Source organism: Musca autumnalis, unplaced genomic scaffold (genome assembly GCF_047663935.1).
Source record: "Musca autumnalis isolate F117 unplaced genomic scaffold, ASM4766393v1 scaffold_5, whole genome shotgun sequence".
Classification (NCBI taxonomy): domain Eukaryota; kingdom Metazoa; phylum Arthropoda; class Insecta; order Diptera; family Muscidae; genus Musca; species Musca autumnalis.
In genome coordinates this window covers 113,716,508-113,726,515 of record NW_027412088.1, presented here as the reverse complement: position 1 = coordinate 113,726,515, position 10,008 = coordinate 113,716,508, and positions in this window count along the sequence as shown.

Here is a 10,008-nt window from a genome sequence, read left to right as displayed (position 1 = left end):
ACATTTAGTAATATTTTATCAATTACCAGGTATTTTTAAAGTGGATTGTTGATCAAAAGTATTTTTTGTTTTAGAAATATTAATTTAATTTAAAATATAGTAGTGTTTTATAAAAAATTACGATTATTTAGATATTGCAAAATCATTTGTAAATAAAATAACGATATGGCAACACAAATTATATTTTCAAGGGTTCACAAAATGCGGCACTATTTTCAATTTTCCAACTTGTGAACCCTTTTTCACTTTCACTTCGCTCCTCCCTTGTCATTTGTGATAGGTCGAGACGTGAGAAGTGAGCTGCAACTCACTCGTGAGAAGCTCCCTACGTGAGTATTCATGATTGCTATGATTGGTGATATACACTTTCATACGGGCAAAATGTACCTTATCGAAATAATGGTTGTATAGTATGTTTGGACGAAATCCGTTTCATACAATTTTGGAGCGCACGATAACTCTCGAACGGATTAACCGATTTGGTCCAAAATTTGGCTTTCGTAATATTTTCCCCAAACTTAGTTTAAGTTCGAGAATGGGCCATAGCGGCCCACTCCCTCGGGTACCTTCCCCACAAAAGTACACTTTTTTCGCAAAAATTATGCGCACGATAACTCTCGAAGGCTGTAACCGATTTGGTCCATACTTTGCACATCGTTATATTTATCCTGCGGTAAGGGAGTTACTAAATGTTGTCTGTGAGCAACATTAGGTCATTGCACAGTCGTTGCATTTTCATTGGAAGGTGTAAACTTTAGGTCATAACTGCCCAAACCGCAAATGTCCGCAAAAAGTCTAAACAGTTTAGAAATCTACAGACCCTTGGCTTCATTTTGGAACTAATGGCGATTTTTCCAGATGATTGGGAAGTAACAAAACTGAGATATTCGTCATTACAATTCAAGTAAAAAATTGTACGACAACCTACTTTGCATCTTTGTAAAGGTGAACTTTTCTTCTTCCATTGACAGGTTTTACTCCTACTAGAAGCGAAGATATTAACATAAGAATGAAACGTTGAGTTTTCTGCCCATTCCGACCTACGAATATAAATATTAACAATCAAAATTTCCTGATGATCCGATCAAAATTGCGATCTGTAGCGTGATTACAAAAAATGCAAAAATTGGATGTATTCACGACTATTGCGTTATCTCCGTTGTTTGACCACCTACGCCAATTTGCTCTTGGTCGGTCCCCAACCAAAGCTGTGACTTTAATTAAAATCTCAAAAATTAAAAATTGGGTTGGATTAGCGACTACTGCGGTATCTCCGTTGTTTGACGCCCTACGTCAACCAACTTTACATCGTTGTAAAGACAGTATTATTATAGGTTTTTTGACAGTTTTTATCGATTTCCAACTCTTTAACCAACCAAAATGTACGTTGATGACAAACATAGATGGCCACTAGAGTTGGGTAATCGAGTTCCTAGTCCACTGTACTAGTTCCAAAACGCATGAGTGACGTCATAAAATATAACGTGCGATATTACGTATAAGCAGTTTGTTCATACAAATGATGTGTTCCATTGTTCAATGAAAAAATAGTATAAAACGGCAACCAAACCTAGTTTTTGACAATTTTTCAAATTTTAATGACGATTTGAGATTTTTTTGGCGAGATATTCGCTTTGGAATAAAACGTTGAATTTTTCTCCAAATTATCTTTTGGCCATTCCAACCCATGAATATTATCCGACAATCACCAAAACAAAAAGGCTTCTTCCTATCTGGGACCCTAATTAACCCTCAAAATTTTGTGACGATCCGATAAAAATTGCGACCAGTACACGCACAGTGGATCCACTTGTATGGAGAAAGTGGCCAAAAATATTTAGAGTGTACAAATCAAGCCAATGCGCCGGTTACAGCTTTGTGTTGCTGCGAAGAGTGTTTTAAGATACCCCGAGCGTAACATTCTCCCCCCTTTCCCCTCTGGAGGGGGTATACGGTAAGAATTGTTTTATGCTGTTAATCCAAAATGACATGAACAAAGGTCTCGATTATATTATGATGCAAAAACAGGCTTGGGGAAACAAAGCAATCTCCAAAACAACATAAAATCCAAACAATTTAGCGGATTAAAAAAAATAATAAAATTTTTTCTATGAAAATTGGTAAAATTTTTTATATAGATCTTATAGCGTTCTTCATGGAAGGCAAAAATATGAAAAAATATTCTGGCTAATCCTTTACTAGAGTACTTAAAATTAGTAATAAATTTTATCAATTTATGCTTGCACTTTTGTAATGGAAATAAAATTTCACTGCGTGGCATAAGTATTTTGACAAAATTGTTTTATCGATTTTTAGACCTCAACAATTAAAAACGTTTTATTAATACTTATGATTATAATTATAATTAGTTACGATAAAAATAATATGTTTCACACACATCTGTGCCATTATGGACCCATTTACGGATCGATATTTCAAGGATTTAGGGATATTGAAGAGATTTATCATTAAACAACATTTTCGATGGTTTTCTCCCATTACTCGGAATATTTTGCGGATTTCCACTTTTTAATGAGAGTAAGAACATTTTTCTCTTACAAATGTGATATTTGAAGGAAATTACTTGAAGTTTGAACCCGAAATATTCTACAAACCTGATCCACAAAATTCAGCCTTACCATAGTAGCAGTGTTCGGCAAATGAAAAAATAACACTTCGATCTGTTTACTACCATGTAGTTACGAAAGATTGTTTAAAGTGCCAAAATATTCATTATAGTGCACATCATTATCGATAAAAATTAAATATCACAGTATTTTAAATGGTGGATCAACTTATTCTGAAGCATGGGAATATTTGGGCATGGCAATAAGATCAGAAGGACATTTATTTCACAAAGATATCAAACTTTTTGGCGGTTTTTTGACTCAAGCTTACTGAAAAGTCTATTTTAAAATGAATTATGTTCAAATGTATTTTTATCAGACCGCAATATGATCTACCACAAGATTGATGGGGTGCAAATGATTTTGATTGAAAACCTAATTGAAATCGAAGTCATGGCCTTTAGCGTTCAAGGCACCCATAACCAAATTCAATATGCTTCTTCCCTCCAGAACCCCCATCAACCCCCAACATCTCGTGACGATCCGATCAAAATTGAGATGGGGCGACGCACAGTGGTGCTGCTTCCTTGTAAACGTGGACAAAAATAGATGGAGTTGACCTAGGATGATGAATTTTTGTACAAGTAATTATGAGGGCATAAGAATGAAAAATACCAAATTTAGTCTATATTGGTTCAAATTTGGATATAGCCCCCGTATATATCTTTCTCTGATATTGTTATTACTCGGTCAATTTTAAAATTTAATTGAATATCTGATATTTTCTGATATTATCTTTCTCGATTTTGTAATAAATCGTTCAATTTTAATAGAATGTCCTTCAAATTTAATATACTATTTTTTCTTAGGTCGTTGATCAGTTTTATCGATTTTGGCAAAAAGTGGTTCAGATCTTGATATAGTGCCTATATATCTTTCCCCGATTTTGCTGTAACTTAGCCAGTTTTAATTTCATACCCTTCAAATTTAATATTTTCTACCGATTTAAACAAAAGTTTTTCAGATTTGGATGTAGTCCCTGTATATAACGGTACTTTTGTTTTCAATATTTCCTCTTTAACAACCTGCCTGGATTTGTCACAAATTGGTTTAAGTTTGAAATAAATTTAATACTAGCGGTTTTCTCGTTTATACTAACGGTTTTCTATCTCGATTTTTTTGAATTTATCATACATATAACAACAACATACCACTCCTATTAAAATATTGGCTGTAACTATCGGCAAAATTATTTCAGATTTGAGCTGTTTTAAGTGTTTTCGACAATGTATTAACAACAATAACAGGAGGCAGTGAAATACAGAGAATTGGTAAATAGAGGTAAAATCAGGAAACTTGAATTTTTTGTACACACTGTTTATGAAGATATGGTTGTGTCTCAAAGAATTGGATTTTGCCGGATGTAATTTTTGCATAATTTTATTCGAAAGGGATGTTCGTTTCATGTACCAAATGGCCGAAGCTCCAATTTGCTGCAAAATTTAGATACACTCCATGGAAGAAGAGAAAATCGTAAGTAATGTAGAACATGGTTATTGCTTCAATCAACATAACGGTTCTTTATCTATAAACATTTTAAGTAAACTTTTTTGTTCACAAAAAGGTAGTCTAGTGGGTACTCTTTAATTCTCAATTCAAAATTTTAATTCCTTGAACATGTGGTCCTTTTATATAAATTTCAATATAAGCTACCTACGAACAATTTTCTATGTTTGAGGGGCTATAAATTTATAGTAACACCATATATCGACAAAATTCTTTCACGATTGTCCTATTTGAAGTGTTCTGAATAAAATAAAAATATAAAATTATAAAAAGTCGACAACACACTTTTCGATTTTTGTCCACTGAGGCACACATAGCCAGATCGACTCAGCTCGTCGAGACATTCATTTTAGATTAAGATTAAGATTAAATTTATTGAGCCTTTCAAAAAATCGATAAAAATTGTACAGAGTTTTTATAATATTTAGAAATACTTAAGACTATAATGTATGGTCGAAATTTACAATATGTCTTTGTGTTCAGCACCATGCTTTAACATAAATTGAAGAAAAACAACAACAATTTGAGGATGAATAGTTATAATTCCTTGCTCCCGGGAATAAATTTTTTTTGAGCGTTTATAACTCAATTAAACTTATAAACTAAATTTAAAAATATATATATAAAAAACCAAAGGAAATATAAATAAAAAACAGCTTGTAAACCTGAATTTACCCTCTGTGTGTACCAGATACGGCTTTTTCATAAAATGAGCACCGAGTATTGACATGAATGTCAAAATTCGGTGGGACTTCATTAATGTAACCAATAGGAGATAGGTAATTTATATTCCGCCAACTATATGACGTTTGATTGATATAAATGTCAGACACGAATATGTTACCATGGTCCTTTACACGTTGCACAAATTTTGATATCAAATCACAAACGTGTAATCCAATCGGAGTAATTTTGGACTCGCTATATATTACCCTATTAGAGTAACGCTTATAACTTGATTCGTAATACTTGCCAATGCAGTGCCTTAATACTTTTCTTTCTAATATTTCTATTTCACCTAGAACTGTGGGGGAAATATTGAACCATATAGGAAATGCATATAAGAATACTGGCCTTATGCTGGTTTTATATAGCAATATTTTAGTTCTCACTGGGAGATCTTTATTCACCAGAATCTTAGAGAATGACCCTAGGATTCGATATGCTTTCTGTAAGACCTGTCTTGCATGATTGTTAAATTTTAAAAGATTATTAAAAGTGACTCCCAAGTATTTCATCGTGCTTTTAATAGGAATATCAACGCCATTAAATGCTAACTTTAAATTTTTACTTTCTGGAACTACAAATTTTTTACACTTCCCCGAAGCGTTCCTTATACATATAGCTTCAGTCTTGGATGCATTAATTTTGATACCCCAGTGATCGTAAAATTGTGAAACTAATTCCAAATGATGTTTCACCTTTACCAATGCCATATGCGGTGATTCATCATGGGCATATAGTAAGGAATCCTCGGCATATAGAAGCCCACATGAATTTGTGTCAATATGCGGAAAATCATGCATAAAAATACTGTATAAATGTGGAGATAAAATGGATCCCTGGGGTACACCACAATTAACGTCTCCCAGCTCGGATAACAATATATGATATTCTACACAAAACTTCCTGTTTGTGAAAAAACTGTGGAATAATTTTATAATAAATGGATCAAAGTGCAGTTGAGTCATTTTATATAGTATTCCTAAGTGGGAAGCATGATCAAAGGCTTTTTCCACGTCCAATGAAAGTGCAACCGTACACTTTCGTTCTCGCAAATTACACACAATGTCATTATGGAATTTAAGCAACGCGTCTGTCGTAGAGTGACCCGATTTAAAGCCAAACTGAAGATCTGGAATATATCTAGCGTTCACTCCATAGTCCATTTTAGAACGAATAACTCGCTCAAAGAATTTTCCCAGATTAGAAAGCATAGATATTGGCCTTAAATTGTTAATTTCTGTGTTATTTGGTTTTTTTAAAACAGGGACAATTTTAGAAATCATCCAGTTTTCAGGAAAGTACGAGTTGTTTAAACAATTATTAAATATTATCGTCCGGTATTCGAAGGCCTTAGCCGGGAGTTTCTTAATTATATAGTTTGATATTTTATCGAGACCAAAAGATTTTTTGTTGTTAAGTTGTTTGCTAATGTTTATTATTTCGTCTATTGTTGTTAGCCTTGTATTATTCATAGGATTAAGAGAAGATTCAATGTTATCAAATACAACTATAGTTGTATCAAAAGATATGACATTGTGGACAACATTTTCCATTTCTTGAATGTTTCTATTTAATGTTGAATGATTGAAAATATTCCCGAAGTATTGTTTCACTCGTTCACATGCAACAGAATCATCCGTAATTAAAATATTATTTTCAGATTATTTATTTATATTTACTCTTTTCTTATAGCCAATGATATTATACACATTTTTATGGGCTCTTGGACCCGGTTTGATGTTCTGAAGTCTTTCGGAGAATCGTCTGGCCTGTTCAATTTCAATTTGTCGTTTTATAATAATATTTAATAACTGAATTTGCTTTGACAAAATACGATAATTTGGATCTGATCTATCACGCAATCGACTGAAAATTCTCTTCAAGTTCCTTTGCCATGTAGATTTTAATTTAAAAAGATTTTTTATTGAATCTGAAACAATAATTCTTTTGCTGAAATGTACACTTTCTGAATGTGTGGTCTGTGTATTATTTATCACTTCTGTAAATTTATCAATACATACATCAATTTCGGAGTTAGAAAAATTTCTATCTGAATCCGGAAAGACTAATAGCAAAGCATTTTTTGTATCATCCCTAAAATTATCCCAGTTTGTGTTTTTATAAGAAGTGTAACATCTTGGGGAGTTTAATAAAATTGATAGCGAAGCCAATTTTAAATGAAATTTAAGAGGAAAATGATCCGAAAATGTTGGCAAAGTACTTATTTGAAAATTTGGACATATGGGATCAACTAATTTAGTGCTTATTATAAAGTGATCAAGAAAGGAAGCTCCATTCGGAAAAGAAGGAAGAGTATCAGAAATTCTTGTAAAATCTACAGATGATTGTTGTAGCCACGTATATAACACATTTCCATTAACATTGTTCATGGTGTCACCCCACGACATATGTTTAGAATTAAAATCTCCACCCATTATTAATCCATAATAGTTTTGAGAAACTTGATAAAGAGCTGACAAACTTTCGGCGTATTGTATGCGATCAGCATTGCACGGAATATATAGAGACCCAATTAATATTTCTTGTTCAATCCCATTTAGAAATATAGCTGTGCTAATGAACACTCCAGGGAAATGAAAATTTGAGATATTTACTCTTTTAAATTTGTAAGAATTCCTTATGGCAACTGCAACACCTTGGGAGCTGTAGTCCCTAATGAATGTAAAATTGTCCAATCTAACTCTGTGAGCATCCCTTAGATGAGTTTCTTGTATGAAACCGAAGTCGATTTTGTTTAAATTTAAAATACCTGATAATTCTATCCTACGGCTCACTTCAATAAGAGACCTAACATTAAATGATAGGAAATTTAGATAATTACGAACCATATTGTTTTTTTATTTCATCTAAAAGCTCCAAACATTGACTCTTAGCCTGATCCTTTGTTAGTGTTCTATAACGTCTAACAAAATTGTCTATTCTATCTTCAAGAGTTTGAGCTTCTGGTTGACAAATATTTTGAGCAATTTTTAAAAACTCCTCTATTATTAAGGGCTTTGGTCTTATTTGAGCAGAGTCAACAAAACAGTTAGCATATGTTTGCTTAGGGTCAAAATAATTAAGATTTCTCATTGCTTTAGATATATTGTTATTAGCCAGTATCCTTTTTTCCCTTGCTAAAGATTTGTTTTCTTCTATTTTACGTAAGTATTCTTTATAAGCCGAACAACCTCTGTAACTTGAAGGATGTCCAAATTGTTTGCAGTTAGCACAGTAAGGTTTATTTTCCTCGCTTGACACAAATTTACAATCACCCCTAGCATGACTTTGGTCGCATTTAACACAAACATGTTGTCTGCTGCAATTTTTTGATATATGTCCCCATTGCTGACAACGCCAACATTGGACAACCTTCAAGTTTGATTTAGGAGTTTCCCACCAATCTCTCTGATCACATACATATCTCTCAGCCCTAAGTCCGTCAACTGTTTTTCCGGGTAAAAGTGTAACTAGAAATAGGCCAGTATCTATCTTATTTTTCCTTGAATATTCTTTCGAAAATTTTGTAACCTCATCTACTGTATTGGGAACCATGGCATCAATATCCTGTTTAATATCAGCTAACGATGTCTTATAATGAAGCCCCCTTAAAACCAATCTGGTGCGCTTTAGGTCTTTTGGGGTATACGTATAAGCAGGTATTTCTTTAAGTTTTAGCAGTTCAATCATTTCCGAATGAACAGAAGCATCTTTGAGGTACAACTTAGATTTCCTTTGGCTTTTGTTAATGATTTTAAATACTACGTGTTTACGTCGAAACGCAAACTCATAACTTTTCCCCTTTTTCCATTATTTTATATTCAAAAACTCCCAATTTTATTTAATGTAAAAACGCCATAGAAATTGTTCTAAAGTAACCAAAATACCTTAATCGTATTCTGGTTTCTTCAACCTTTTTTACTTTTTTCTAGCCATATTGAAAAAAGCTATTTCCTTTTTAAAATATCTGTCTTGTCTTTTGAAATCCATTGAATTATCCACACTTGAGCTCTTGGTAAGAACTTTTTTTCCAAAGAAATAAATCCATATGTGAAAAGAAACAATTGCTGTCTCCGCTCTTTCATTTGACTGTGCTGAAAAAAAAACATTGGTGCGAGCAACAAAGACAAAATCCAATAAAGAATTTTGTCTTTGGTTTGGCTCTCTTGAAGTTTGAATCTTCGTTCCACCTATTCACGTGAACTGGCTCCATTCCACCTGCTGTTCATCCATTCCTACAGGAACATTTGGTCCATAACGAGACGGATAAACTCACCGACTGTCGAGAGAGATTTCTGCTCCATAAATTTACAGTTCTTCAATGGTGCATGCTAATTCCATTACATTCTCTGTGTTTAGTATGCTATGTGACATCATTGAACAATGAGTTATTTAATATGACGCGATAACAAGATCATACAAAAGTTTTTACAAGAACACACATTTGCATACGAAATACGGCAGAACACATAAAATTCATTAATTATACGTTTCCATGAAGAAGTTTTCTGTGGCCATTTAAAGAAAATTATATGGTGCGTACATATCTGAGAGAGGTTGCTTCTGAAGTGCATACAGAACATAACGCTGCCAATGGTTGACTGTACGATCGAAATTCAAATGCCTACGAAGCCTTGGGATATACTGTAGCCGAATCTTACAAGTAGAATTAAATAACACCACAGTGAGTTATAAAAGAAATTCTTAAAGCCAACATTGTATATTTATATCTAATTTGACGAAGTGATTATGTTCAAATTGGGTAATAATTCATAAGAATTTATATTGCGTACGCCTTTTCCATTATCTATATACAAATTGTGTTATCAAAGGGAAGCATTTGATTTTTCTGAAGAACAAACACATTTCTCCCATACTGTATGCTAAAACAAAAACGTGGTTCTATTTATTCTGCCAAAACAAATTTGAACAGCGTCGTCTTTACAGAGTGTTCATTTCCAAGCTCATGAACTTTTTTTTTCAATAAACACCCCCTCTATGTTATCCTCCATACACCTGTTAACGATGTTAACAGCTTGAGCATCATATGTATCCAGCGGTCTCTGTGACTCAAACAACACATTGCTACAAAGTATCACTCAACTTTCTGTCGCAATATCTGCGCATGTCCATTGAGAGTCTTGCTTTG